Source organism: Oncorhynchus mykiss, chromosome 15 (assembly GCF_057628025.1).
Source record: "Oncorhynchus mykiss isolate SJ-2025 chromosome 15, ASM5762802v1, whole genome shotgun sequence".
NCBI lineage: Eukaryota > Metazoa > Chordata > Actinopteri > Salmoniformes > Salmonidae > Oncorhynchus > Oncorhynchus mykiss.
The window spans coordinates 34,677,358-34,691,395 of NC_143036.1; positions in this window are offsets into that span (position 1 = coordinate 34,677,358).

The following is a 14,038-nucleotide window of genomic DNA, read 5'->3' on the forward strand; positions in this document are numbered from 1 at the left end:
TAGGCTGCACAGACAAGTCACTTAATGAAACAAAAATATGCTATTCTATTATTTTGAAAATAAATTGTATTAATCTTATAATTTTTTTGAGGACCTGCCTTAATTAATTTAATGTGCATTTCGCAGCCATGTAGCTCATAGGCTGCACAGACAAGTCACTTAATGAAACAAAAATATGCTATTCTATTATTTTGAAAATAAATTGTATTAGTCTTATAATGTTTTTGATGACCTGCCTTAATTAATGAATCATATTTCTTTGCAATGGTGTATATTCAATGGATTTATTAAAATTATATCCACCCACATATGCACAGCCCTACTCCCATGCACTCAACACCTGTGCCGGCATGCGGTATAAAAGGCTAGAATGTGGTATGTCGGCAAGAATGTGGTAAAAATGCTGGTTGATAGTGTTTAGGTCAGGTATGTGTGCATTGTATCTTGAGACATTTTGTAGTATTTCTCAGAAATCTGTTAATATTAATTCACATCTTCAGAGAGAATACATGCATAGAAATAATTGGACATTCATATCATTTACATCAGAGCATTTTTTTTACCACATGTTTTACTCAGAAGAGACTTACATGACTGTAGGTTAGGAACATTCTCAGGTTATAAAGTCATTTGATTTTATGGACAAGAGGGAGAGCAGGGATCCATGTCTGTTCTCCATCTCGGGTTAAGTACTTTGGTTCCATTGAAATCATTATATTCTCAAGTATCGGTACATTAAAATATAACTTTGTTAATAATGGCGCAATCAAATAATCTCATGTGACTGGATCGTAATTGAAAGAATTGCCACTGAGATCAAATTTGAGTCACCTGTTAGATTCATAAGGCTTTCGTCTGTACGTGTAAATATCACGTTACACAATATCGTATTTTTTTTTATTACATTATTTTATACTGATACAATTTCTTAGAGAAGGACATTTTGTTAAACAAATAATCATTTATTTTCTCAAAAAGGTAGGGGTCAAAATTATAGACACACCTAAAAATTCCAATAAATAATGTAGTAAAAAGTTTACTATTTGGTCCCATATTCCTAGCAAAAACACCTAACAGAAGAATTCCCACGATTGAAAATACATGGAGAGAGTAGGTAAGGATTAGAGGCAGTCATATCAGGAACTTCAAATATGACAAAATATAATGTATACCCCCTGGGTTTAGTGTAATCATGGTGGGTGTGGAAATAGCCCTCAATCTGTATGAAATAATATTTGCTCTCCGATGTTTCAACAAGTCTATGTGGTGAGAAAGGTGTAGTCGGTAGGAAGGGAGTCAACCGCTATTGACAGCATAGAGCAATATGGAGAAGTACACCATACAGAAAAAAGGCCTCTGTTCCCTTCATCCTTATTACGGTTATTGATTTCTGTTCAAAAGGAGCCGACATCAAAGGATCGCTCAGAAATTCATAAGTCACAAGCTTCAATGTAATTCATTGTGAGCCAAGAAAAGGAATGTCAGAAACGACATTAAAAAGAAATGATTTTTCACATATGAAAGGCAGGTGTCTTTTCCTCCCTAAAGAGACTGTAGACACCAGCCAGTCTGTGGACTGTGGGGTCGGTACTGTAAAATCTAACTGCATTAGTTAAGCTACGGTATACATAAACAGTGTTCTCCTTCCTCTGTGTTTGCAATTTAAATATGTTATATAGTGATGCACACCTGCACCAATCCCATTTTGCATTTGTTTACCATGTTTATAAATTGTCATGTCACATAAATGTAGTACTGTATGTTTGTCCATTGGAATGCAATGTTAATTAAAGTGCCTCAGTCAAAGTGCCTTCTCTCTCACGCATGCACACATACTTACACACATGTGCATACACACACACTCACATGCATGCACACACACACACACAAACAGAACATTTATTGGCCCAAGAAGAATATCAGGAATCAAATAACTTTACTTAACACTATCTCTAATTCTATTTACTGACCCTACCTACTTTTAGGAATCATGAATAAGATGGTGGAACAATGACACCTCAAGGTGACATGAAACGGTTGATTATATCTTGATCTTTAAAACCCATTACCCCTTTAGCTCTGTAGGTTTTCTGTATGGTTTAGCAGGGAGCTGGAGCTTTGTTCTTCAAAGCTTACCTCCCACTTCCCTGATTGATGGATAATGGCCCACCATTGATGCCTGCATATCCAGCAAGGAAAGCCACCCATGATGAATGAATATGTCCTCTATCAACCATTCATCACCTCAACACCAAGTATTGTCCTTTTTCACCAAACGTATTCATCCTTCAGCCAAAGATTGATTAACTATGGACGTGATTGAGTCAGCAATTATGACTTCATCGCTAATCAATCTCCCTTTAGCCAAGGAGGACACACACACACACACACACACACACACACACACACACACCATTTATTGGCACAAACCTTTATCCCACAGGATCATGGGAAAGTTTCAGTGATGCAAGTATTTAGTAAGGTGGCTGGATCACAGATATTTATTAAGGTCCCATAGTAATCCTGATGACCTCAACTCAACAATGTTCAACCAGCTAAATTAAATAAGCAAAATACGCAATTGTTTCTTTAGTCTCTCAGATGTATTCAAGGTAATATACAGTACATTCAGATCAGTAGAGGCTGGGGGTAGCCGCTATAAGAAGACATGCTCAGTGTAATCACTGTAATGGAATCAATGGAATGTAGTCAAACACATTGTTTCCATGTGTTGGATTTGTTTGGTACCATTCCATTGGTTCCATTCCAGCCATTACAATGAGCTCATCCTCCTATAGCTCCTTCCACCAGCCCCCTCTCATATTATAAAAAGGACGTAACGTGGGTCATATGTGTGTGTGTGTCCACCTCTGTCTCCGGCGCTCTCTGCACAGGTGGGTTTGCCTGGGTCTCTGATCTGTACTATACTATACAGAAAAGCATACACATCCATATGAATATCATTCGCTTCATGGTGATGCATCCTGAACTTTGCTTCATGGTGATGCATTCTTAACTGACTTCTCCTTTGCCAAGAGAATCCATTCACCTGACAGGTGTGACATATCAAGAAGCTGATTAAACAACATGATCATTACACAGATGTAACTTGTGCTGGGGACAATAAAGGCCACTCTAAAATGTGCAGTTTTGTCACACAACACAAAGCAGGAGACGTCTCAAGTTTTGACAGAGCTTGCAATTGGCATGGTGATTGCAGGAATGTCCAGCAGATATTTTAATTTATCTACCATAAGTCACCTCCAGCATTGTTTTAGAGAATTTGGCTATACCTCAAACCGGCCTCACAACCGCAGACCACGTGTAACCACACCAGTGGCCTCACAACCACAGTACCGACCCCTTCTTCGCCAACGGGATTGTCTGAGACCAGCCACCCAGGCAGCTGATTAAACTTTTGTGGGGAAAACTCATTCTGATTGTCTGTGCCTGGCTCCCCAGGGGGTGAGCCTATGCCATCCCAGGCCCACCTATAGCTGCATCCCTACCTAGTCAAGTGAAAATCCATAGATTAGAGCCTAATGAATTTATTTCAAATGACCGATTTTCTTATATGAACTATAACTCAGTAAAATTGTTGAAATTGTTGCATGTTGCGTTTTTATATTTGTGTTTAGTATACTTTTCAACATCCGTGGTCTTGGTCGGTGCTCAGTGGGTGAGGATGCTTGCTACTAGCAATGTGCATGCCCCGCTTACCTGAGGATCTGTCTTTTCCAGCCATCTGTTTCCTGTGTTTGAGGGGTGCAAAATGCACTTGTCACTGAAATCTCACTTGATTGATTGCTTTCATTTTACTCCTGTGACTTTTTCATACACTTGCGTGTGCCTGTCTTTTTTCCCGTTAACGTCACAACCACAGAAATGTTTGTAATGGCCTGTCAAACACCCCGGTAATGGCTGAAATGGGCTCAATGGAATACATTGGCTTTCTGTTGCATTTATAAGAACGTTAACTCTTCGTCTACGATTTAATAATCTCAACACTTACATCACAAGAAAGATAACTTTATTTTGATGTTTCTTCATTTTTTGTGGACTTGAAAAAAGTAATAATTTAATACATTTGAAATGACAAATTAGATGTGCTGAAATGAAAGCAACTTCCGAAGATGAACACTGATTATAAGTGACATCGTGTCTGATCTTGCAAACAATGTAAAGTATGTTTTGATAAGTATAAACTAGAACCAAGCATGTTGACTTTTAATCCGAGGGTACCCTGCTACTGACACACAGGTGTGTGCTGCTAGGGTAGACAGAGCAAGTGTTTGGTAGTTACATCCCTGTTCCACCTCTTTTGTATTAATATATTAATATATGCAAATATGGCACGTATATAATTGTCTTTATTTTAACACAAAATGTATTTTTAAACATGATACAATGACAAAATGAGTGCGTTTTAAGAAAAAAAAAATGAATTTTTACACTAAATTGAATACCTGGAGAGAGAGAGAGAGAGAGAGAGAGAGAGAGAGAGAGAGAGAGGAGAGGAGAGAGAGAGAGAGAGAGAGAGTCCAGACTGTCCAGACTGTTTTCACACTCTTGCATTGTGGTTTGCTCTGATTTCCCATTGTAGCCAATTCAATTGCAGTAATTCCCTTACTGATTTGGTAATATAATTGAGTTTGAATCACTTAATAGTTCATAAACAAACTTTAACTATAGCTACCTTACTTTACTTGCTTCTGTGAACTTTATCCTCCTCCACATGTTGGTGCTCATGGGTCCTTTTAGATGGAAATGCACTTCTATGTTTGTATCCCCCGCAATATAAACTCAGCAAAAAAAGAAATGTCCTCTCACTGTCAAAATGTCAAAAGAAATGTCCTCTCACTGTTATTTTCAGCAAACTTAACATGCGTAAATATTTGTATGATCATAACAAGATTCAAAAACAGAGACATAAACTGAACAAGTTCGACAGACATGTGACTGACAGAAATGGAATAAGGTGCCCCTGAACAAGGGGGGGGGGGGGGGGGGAGCCGGGCTCTCGCTGGCCATGGTAGAACACTGACATTCCTGTCTTGCAGGAAATCACGCACAGAACGAGCAGTATGGCTGGTGGCATTGTCATGCTGGAGGGTCATGGCAGGATGAGCTTACAGAAAGGGTACCACATGAGGAAGGAGGATGTCTTCCTTGTATGCACAGCATTGAGATTGCCTGCAATGACAACAAGCTCAGTCCGATGATGCTGTGACACACCACCCCATACCATGAAGGACCCTCCTCCTCCAAATCGATCCCGCTCCGGAGTACAGGCCTTGGTGTAATGCTCATTCCTTCGACAATAAAAGCAAATCTGACCATCACCCCTGGTGAGATAAAATCACGACTCGTCAGTGAAGAGCACTTTTTGCCAGTCCTGTCTGGTCCAGCAACGGTGGGTTTGTGCCCATAGATGACGTTGTTGCCGGTGATGTCTGGTGAGGACCTGCCTTACACTAGGCCTACAAGCCCTCAGTCCAGCCTCTCTCAGCCTATTGCGGACAGTCTGAGCACTGATGGAGGGATTGTGCGTTCCTGGTGTAACTCAGGCAGTTGTTGCCATGCTGTACCTGTCCCGCAGGTGTGATGTTCGGATGTACCGATCCTGTGCAGGTGTTGTTACACGTGGTCTGCCACTGCGAGGACGATCAGCTGTCCATCCTGTCTTGACCTTAATTGCCTACCGTCTGTAAGCTGTTAGTGTCTTAACGACCATTCCGCAGGTGCATATTCTTGAATTGTTTATGGTTCATTGAACCAGCATGGTAAACAGTGTTTAAACCCTTTACAATGAAGATCTGTGAAGTTATTTTGATATGTATGAATTATCTTTGAAAGAAAAGGCACTGAAAATATACAGTGCAGCCTGTCTGTATCCTCCTTCCTCCTGAAAACCAGCTGAGACATTTATCTTGAGTTTGACTGCTTTTCCTAAATTACTCTTCAGGGTCACCCAGTAATGGACTGGCTTCCTAATCAGAGACCAAGAGCAATCTCTCTCTCTATTCTATCTCTACACGATGGTGTCTGTGTCTGAAAGGGCAGCCAATTCCCTACACAGTGCAATTCTTTTGACCAGAGCTCTATAGGGTGCCGTTTGGGACACAACCTCTCTCTAAAATATGGTCTGTCTGTCTGATGCTCTCGTGATTGTCATCTTGTAGTCCCTACAGCAGTGTGACAAGAAGGACTCAACAGTGTGAGAGGCAAGGACAACATCTCAAACCCCGGCCGGCCATACAGTCCAATGTGAAAATTGTAAAGCTATTTCACAGTATGCAGCTTTAGACCTGCGGTAAAATGTAGTCAACATTACTGTTAAAATAAACATATGTCTGACCCTCTGTCAGATGGTCTCTGACCTATATTTTTTACTTTAGATCAATAAATAAATACAAATTATAAGAGACAGAAGGTTGTGCTTCAATTTCTGATGTGAAAAAAGAACCATCAGGAAACAGGAGAATGTTCTGTCTCAGAATAACAGGCATCGCCCTCACCCACTCACGCAGTATGAGTGAATGCTGACGCTAACAGTGTTAATGTTGCATTTCCACTCTGCCATACGAAACCTCCATTTAGCTGTAGTGTATTTGCAAGTAAGACCACACCTGTTCCAACTGAATCATATGGAAATGAGTCTCATTACTGTGTAATTGGAAACCATCAGCTGTGATCATAACGTTTGAATGGATGATTCTCTCTTGCTCGCTTTACAAGGGGGGGTGGGGGGGGTGTCAGGTAATTGAGTTGAGACAACATTAACTGGGGGGGGGGGGGGGGTTCATTCAGATACAGTATATGTCAGACTTGAACGCTGTATGGCAATGCTTGCTAGCTCTGTGGGCCTCATGTTGGGTTATTATGCCATGGTGGTGTTACTGCTGGAAAAGAGATGCACAGCAGGAATACTTGCTGTTAAGTGTGGAACAGTTCTGGCTGTGCTATTCAAGGAATGTATGCAGGTTCACCTATAACTAAATGCAGTGGCGACCTGTTTTGAGCCCCACATGTTTTGCTAAAAAATACCTGTTTTTCATTTTGTTATTTTGGCATTAATTAATACATGCCACATATCAGTTTGCAAACAATGTAACACAAATGTATAAATCATTGAGTTAATAAAGCCACATACATCAACAAGCATTTCTCAACGGCTGGCCATGCCTTCCGCCTGGCTACTCCAACCTCGGCCAACAGCTCCCCCCCCCCCCCCCCCCCCCCGCAGCTACTCGCCCAAGCCTCTCCAGGTTCTCCTTTACCCAAATCCAGATAGCAGATGTTCTGAAAGAGCTGCAAAACCTGGACCCGTACAAATCAGCTGGGCTTGACAATCTGGACCCTCTATTCCTGAAACTATCCGCCGCCATTGTCGCAACCCCTATTACCAGCCTGTTCAACCTCTCTTTCATATCGTCTGAGATCCCCAAGGATTGGAAAGCTGCCGCAGTCATCCCCCTCTTCAAAGGGGGCGACACCCTGGACCCAAACTGTTACAGACCTATATCCATCCTCCCCTGCCTATCTAAGGTCTTCGAAAGCCAAGTCAACAAACAGGTCACTGACCATCTTGAATCCCACCGTACCTTCTCCGCTGTGCAATCTGGTTTCCGAGCCGGTCACGGGTGTACCTCAGCCACGCTCAAGGTACTAAACGATATCATAACCGCCATCGATAAAAGACAGTACTGTGCAGCCGTCTTCATAGACCTTGCCAAGGCTTTCGACTCTGTCAATCACCGTATTCTTATCGGCAGACTCAGTAGCCTCGGTTTTTCGGATGACTGCCTTGCCTGGTTCACCAATTACTTTGCAGACAGAGTTCAGTGTGTCAAATCGGAGGGCATGCTGTCCGGTCCTCTGGCAGTCTCTATGGGGGTGGCACAGGGTTCAATTCTCGGGCCGACTCTTTTCTCTGTATATATCAATGATGTTTCTCATGCTGCGGGCGATTCCCTGATCCACCTCTACGCAGACGACACCATTCTATATACTTCCGGCCCGTCCTTGGACACTGTGCTATCTAACCTCCAAACGAGCTTCAATGCCATACAGCACTCCTTCCGTGGCCTCCAACTGCTCTTAAACGCTAGTAAAACCAAATGCATGCTGTTCAACCGTTCGCTGCCTGCACCCGCACGCCTGACCAGCATCACCACCCTGGATGGTTCCGACCTTGAATATGTGGACACCTATAAGTACCTAGGTGTCTGGCTAGACTCTAAACTCTCCTTCCAGACCCATATCAAACATCTCCAATCGAAAATCAAATCAAGAGTCGGCTTTCTATTCCGCAACAAAGCCTCCTTCACTCACGCCGCCAAACTTACCCTAGTAAAACTGACTATCCTACCGATCCTCGACTTCGGCGATGTCATCTACAAAATTGCTTCCAACACTCTACTCAGCAAACTGGATGCAGTTTATCACAGTGCCATCCGTTTTGTCACTAAAGCACCTTATACCACCCACCACTGCGACTTGTATGCTCTAGTCGGCTGGCCCTCGCTACATATTCGTCGCCAGACCCACTGGCTCCAGGTCATCTACAAGTCCATGCTAGGTAAAGCTCCGCCTTATCTCAGTTCACTGGTTACGATCGCAACACCCATCCGTAGCATGCGCTCCAGCAGGTGTATCTCACTGATCATCCCTAAAGCCAACACCTCATTTGGCCGCCTTTCGTTCCAGTTCTCTGCTGCCTGTGACTGGAACGAATTGCAAAAATCGCTGAAGTTGGAGACTTTTATCTCCCTCACCAACTTCAAACATCTGCTATCTGAGCAGCTAACCGATCGCTGCAGCTGTACATAGTCTATTGGTAAATAGCCCACCCATTTTCACCTACCTCATCCCCATACTGTTTTTATTTATTTATTTTTCTGCTCTTTTGCACACCAATATCTCTACCTGTACATAACCATCTGATCATTTATCACTCCAGTGTTAATCTGCATAATTGTAATTATTTGCCTACCTTCTCATGCCTTTTGCACACAATGTATATATAGACTCCCCTTTTTTCTACTGTGTTATTGACTTGTTAATTGTTTACTCCATGTGTAACTCTGTGTTGTCTGTTCACACTGCTATGCCTTATCTTGGCCAGGTCGCAGTTGTAAATGAGAACTTGTTCTCAACTAGCCTACCTGGTTAAATAAAGGTGAAATAAAAAAAAATAAAAAATAAAAAAAAACATACAAACATGGTCTCTTTTTTGATTTTATTGGGTTAGGCAGCTCCAAAATACAGGTTTTTCAGCCTAGCTCAGTGCTTTCTGTGGTGGTGGGGCTATTTTATCAAATAGATTACCTAACGTTTCATTGATTATGTGATTGAATTAAACCATGCAACAATTAACCTGCGTCACCACGGAAGAGTGTTGATAGACCTGTTGTCTTTTGAAAAAACTCTTAAAGATCTGAATATATTTTATATCGTGTGCTCCACGCATAACACGGTGCCTGCCCGGTCTCTCTCGCCCCCCGGTAAGCACAGGAAGTTGCCGCAGGTCTCCTACCTGGCTTCGCCACACTTCCTGTGTGCCCCCCCCAAGACATTTTTGGGGCTGCCTCTCGGGCTTCCTTGCCAGCCATGTTCCCTCATATCGCCGGCTCCTCTCTCCGGCTGCCTCTGCTCTCCTAGCTGCCTCCACCTGTTCCCATGGAAGGCAAACCTTTCCCGCCAGGATCTCCTCCCAGGTGTAGCAACCCTTGCCGTCCAATACATCGTCCCATGTCCATTCCTCTTTGCGCCGCTGTTGCTGTTGCCCGTTACCACGCCGCTTGGTCATGTTGTGGTGGGTGATTCTGTAACGGCTTGCTTCGGGTGAAGTAGAGGTGGACCAAAACGCAGCGTGGTGATGATTCATGTTTGTTTAATAAAGGAAAACTATACATGAATAAACTACAAAACAATGAAATGTGAAAACCCAAAACAGCCCTATCTGGTGCAAAACACAGAAACAGGAACAATCACCCACAAACACACAGTGAAACCCAGGCTACCTAAATATGGTTCCCAATCAGAGACAATGACTAACACCTGCCTCTGATTGAGAACCATATCAGGCCAGACATAGAAATAGACAAACAAGACATCCAACATAGAATGCCCACTCAGATCACACCCTGACCAACCAAAACATACAAAGCAAACTATGGTCAGGGTGTGACAGTCTAGGATTTATCACTTCTTCTTTAGTGAATAAGAGTTCAAAGTTCGTACCATTTTGCCATAATCAGCTCGTGCCGAATTCTGGCTGGTCTAGTAGAAATTCATCCTTCCATCGTGGTAATCCTCAACTCCACGTGATCTGGTCTCATGTAAATTTTGTTATGTAGAGTAGATATTCAAACATTCGCAACCACAGCTCACGGCGGTTTGCTTAGTCTGACATGAATTGGGTCCTGGGGGCTTTTATACTGGAGAAGGGTGTGTCTCATCCCTCTCCAACCAATGTCTGTTCACTTGGGCGTGGCCACTGAGTGAGCATAGTTTACTTATGAAAACAATTCTCTCATTTAGAAGGCTAAAATACATTTCACAGTTTCACAAATAGTTTCATATTTAAACATTTAAATTGCGCAACAATTCCATGTGAATCTCATAACTAATGTGTAGACTTTCCAAGACACAATTTATGTTGTCCGGTTATAAGTAATAATGTCCCAGACAACAACTGATCTGACATCGTATCCTTTAAGTACCAACGGATACTTTCAACTGGTTGGATTACAGAAATATTGTTCCATTCCCAACCAAAAAAATGAAAATTAATTTTACAAGCGGAAAGGCATAAATGGGGGGTCATAAACCATTGTGTGGAAAAGAGGGAAAGGTGGTTTTATGACACTCACCCAACCGGACAAAGTCATGACAGGGTATACCTCGATTATTCAAGCCCCTTGGGTGCTGCCATAGAGTCAGAAGTGCCCATCCAAGAAGGCTCAAGGTCATTGGCCACAGATAAAATGTAAAAGCATGTTATATCTACAGTAGCTTTGATTGGACTTCCAAAATCATACTTTAAACATCTTAGCTACCAGTGGTCTTCATCGTGAATCAAGTCAACAATATACTGGCAAATCCTTTTTAATCCTTGTCATATGAAGAGAAATAATGAAAATAAATTATATCTGTGCTCATCGGCCATTGGACATAAACATTACATAGTGTTTATGTCCAACATTACACAACAAGTTGCAAATTCAACAAAGAGCATTTTGGAAGGAATCCATGACAGTGGCTAACTGCAAGCATTGCAAAGCAATGCACTAGCCTGTTGTTCAGTGGCGTGGCTGTGTGGTCCCAACTCTGGGTTTAAGTGTCTCCTTTCCAAGTTCAAAATGATAACATTGGCATTGCTGTCAATGAAGCATGATTTAGGCCGCACTCAAAACAATTGTTAACTTGGAACTTGAAAACTTCAGTGAGTTCAAGACAACTGGGAATTCCATAAAAAAAACTCTCTCTGACTGGGAAATATGTTTTGAATGATCATCGAACTCAGAATAGTAAATCGGGAACTCGGGCCTCTTTCTAGAGCTACGACCTGAAGATCAATGACGTTATCATGATTCAACCTGTTTTTTTTTTCTCCAGAAATCCCAGTTGTCTTGAGAGCAACATAAAACCAGAGAATGCTTGACTTTGATGGCACAATTTTCCCACGAAAGACCGCCGTGCCACCTTCCTTTTCAAGTGAGCACAGCACAACAAGGTGAGTCCTGTATGCTGCTGCATAAATGGTGCAATATGCCAGGGAGATATGTATACTGTAGCTAAGAAAGTAATACTAAGTGCATGTTGTGTAGTAAGCTGTTAGTAGCCCATGTGCCTCACTTAAATAATTTGGTTTATTTGGGGGTACACATGTAGCCTATAACCTGTTTTAGAGAAATTTTTATTTATTTTTTATTTTTTATTTCACCTTTATTTAACCAGGTAGGCTAGTTGAGAACAAGTTCTCATTTGCAACTGCGACCTGGCCAAGATAAAGCATAGCAGTACGAGCAGACAGCACAGAGTTACACATGGAGTAAACAATTAACAAGTCAATAACACAGTAGAAAACAAAGGGGGAGTCTATATACAATGTGTGCAAAAGGCATGAGGTAGGCGAATAATTACAATTTTGCAGAATAACACTGGAGTGATAAATGATCAGATGGTCATGTACAGGTAGAGATATTGGTGTGCAAAAGAGCAGAAAAGTAAATAAATAAAAACAGTATGGGGATGAGGTAGGTGAAAATGGGTGGGCTATTTACCAATAGACTATGTACAGCTGCAGCGATTGGTTAGCTGCTCAGATAGCTGATGTTTGAAGTTGGTGAGGGAGATAAAAGTCTCCAACTTCAGCGATTTTTGCAATTCGTTCCAGTCACAGGCAGCAGAGTACTGGAATGAAAGGCGGCCAAATGAGGTGTTGGCTTTAGGGATGATCAGTGAGATACACCTGCAGGAGCGCGTGCTACGGATGGGTGTTGCCATCGTGACCAGTGAGCTGAGATAATGCGGAGCTTTACCTAGCATGGACTTGTAGATGACCTGGAGCCAGTGGGTCTGGCGACGAATATGTAGCGAGGGCCAGCCGACTAGAGCATACAAGTCGCAGTGGTGGGTGGTATAAGGTGCTTTAGTGACAAAACGGATGGCACTGTGATAGACTACATCCAGTTTGCTGAGTAGAGTGTTGGAAGCCATTTTGTAGATGACATCGCCGAAGTCGAGGATCGGTAGGATAGTCAGTTTTACTAGGGTAAGCTTGGCGGCGTGAGTGAAGGAGGCTTTGTTGCGGAATAGAAAGCCGAGTCTTGATTTGATTTTCGATTGGAGATGTTTGATATGAGTCTGGAAGGAGAGTTTGCAGTCTAGCCAGACACCTAGGTACTTATAGATGTCCACATATTCTAGGTCGGAACCATCCAGGGTGGTGATGCTAGGCGGGCATGCGGGTGCAGGCAGCGATCGGTTGAAAAGCATGCATTTGGTTTTACTAGCGTTTAAGAGCAGTCGGAGGCCACGGAAGGAGTGTTGTTTGGCATTGAAGCTTGTTTGGAGGTTAGATAGCACAGTGTCCAATGACGGGCCGAAAGTATATATAATGGTGTCGTCTGCGTAGAGGTGGATCAGGGAATCGCCCGCAGCAAGAGCAACATCATTGATGTATACAGAGAAAAGAGTCGGCCCGAGAATTGAACCCTGTGGCACCCCCTCCGATTTGACACACTGAACTCTGTCTGCAAAGTAATTGGTGAACCAGGCAAGGCAGTCATCCGAAAAACCGAGGCTACTGAGTCTGCCGATAAGAATATGGTGATTGACAGAGTCGAAAGCCTTGGCAAGGTCGATGAAGACGGCTGCACAGTACTGTCTTTTATCGATGGCGGTTATGATATCGTTTAGTACCTTGAGTGTGGCTGAGGTGCACCCGTGACCGGCTCGGAAACCAGATTGCACAGCGGAGAAGGTACAGTGGGATTTGAGATGGTCAGTGACCTGTTTGTTGACTTGGCTTTCGAAGACCTTAGATAGGCAGGGCAGGATGGATATAGGTCTGTAACAGTTTGGGTCCAGGGTGTCTCCCCCTTTGAAGAGGGGGATGACTGCGGCAGCTTTCCAATCCTTGGGGATCTCAGACGATATGAAAGAGAGGTTGAACAGGCTGGTAATAGGGGTTGCGACAATGGTGGCGGATAGTTTCAGAAATATAGGGTCCAAATGTAATCATATAATTTTGTAAGAGCTTTCATTGTCTGCTTATATGCCCCCTTTATTTTTTCTACGGTTCTGACTTGGCGTACAAGGAGAACACAGTACGAACGGCCCATGTTCTGAATTCTGTCGCTGTCCATTTCAAACGTGCTAAACAAATTGTTATATTGACTACGTCCATCCTAGTTCGCTCATTAATGTCTTAGTCAAAATTACGGATTGCCTCTTATCCGCTTGTCATCCCTTTATGCCATAGTTTGTACATCTCAATTGTCATTAGAAACCACATTTGTTTAAGCAT